Source organism: Chlamydotis macqueenii, chromosome 2 (genome assembly GCF_036417535.1).
Source record: "Chlamydotis macqueenii isolate bChlMac1 chromosome 2, bChlMac1.mat, whole genome shotgun sequence".
NCBI lineage: Eukaryota > Metazoa > Chordata > Aves > Otidiformes > Otididae > Chlamydotis > Chlamydotis macqueenii.
The window spans coordinates 43,945,423-43,946,718 of record NC_141557.1 but is presented as its reverse complement, the minus strand read 5'-3'; the positions used below and the strand labels follow the sequence as shown (position 1 = coordinate 43,946,718).

The window sequence follows — 1,296 nt, the reverse complement described above, 5'->3', positions numbered from 1 at the left end:
CGGGACGGGGCGGGACGGGACGGCGAGGGGCGGGCGGCGGCGGCGGCCAGGGGCTGCCAGGGGCCGGGCGGAGCGCGGCACCTCCCCGCCCGCCTTCGCTCCCCGGGGCTGGGGCGGCCGCGGGGCGCGGGCCACGGAGGGGGCGGGCGAGGAGAAGCCGCGGGGGTTTTCCCGCGCAGGGGAAGCCAGGCCCGGGACGAAGCCCCGCAGCTGGGAGCAGCAGCCCCGCTCGGGCAGGCGAAGGGTGGTCGTGCCGCAGCTGCGACCGCGCACTCCCGCGGCACCTTCCCGCACCGCCGGCCGCGTTACAGGAGAACAGAGGCCGGAGGGAATATTTCCAAGCTGGGAGTCCCGGGAAGGGAAGCTCCGCACTGAAGTGGCCACCGCAGCCGCCAGCAGTTGTACTCGCAGGGTGGAAGACCCCCTCGGCGTGTCAGTTTGCCAGCGATGTTCGTGGACGGGGGAGCTGCTCCGATGCTTCGCAGTGGAGGTACAGCTGCAAACAGCCTCTTCCCGCACGACATTTATTCTCACCAAAACACAGAAAACCCCAAACCATCCGATTCACGATCCCATAAAAGATAAAAATATTTGCATTAAATGGGCAGGGTAATGTCCGTCCAAACGTCTTAGCCCCATGGTTTGAATTAAATCATGTGGCAATACTAACAAAACTCAGCAAAGGAAGCTACTTATTTCCTCAAGTTTAAAAATAACTTGGTTTGCTTTCTGACGAGTGAGGTAATAGTGGGCCTTCGAGCTGGGCACATGCCCCTGTTACACTCATTAGAGTAGCAACTCCATCTGCTGCTGCTCTCTTCTGCAGTCAGGATGCACATTCTCTTCATATTTAACAGCTTAAAATTGTCTTAGGAGGGGAGACAGGTAAGTTCAGATATCTCCAACACCAATAAGTGGCGAGCATAAGTAATTTACATCAGCAAGACCGGGTTTGCCAGTGTGGGCAATGGTCTGTAACAGACTAAGCAGTACAGCGTTTTGGGCTTCCACTAAGCCAGATAGTAGTTACAATAAAAGATATTACCTGTCCCACCAAATTTTATATAATTTAATTAGATATCAAAGCTACAACATTGCCAATTTACACAAGAGTAAAATGCTAGCTGCTGAGAAATTGTTTGGTTTTTAAACAGCTGCTTTTTCCTCCCCTCTTTTCTTCTTACAGTTCAAGTTCAGAAGCATGCACACTTAAGAGACTTCTTGCAAGCCATCTGGAGGAAAGTTCTAGTAACTTCTGTAATTCCTATTCAGAAATACATCTTTCTTACCCGCTGA

General features: G+C 53.5%; 1 long non-coding RNA gene across 1 annotated transcript; it reads left to right on the top strand.

Annotated features, from left to right (window-relative positions):
- Positions 1–351: 351 nt before the first annotated feature.
- On the top strand, positions 352–1,296 carry LOC147601638 (uncharacterized). The gene is made up of 2 exons (XR_015257914.1): positions 352–490; positions 1,187–1,296. It is a non-coding gene; the product is annotated as an uncharacterized LOC147601638 (long non-coding RNA).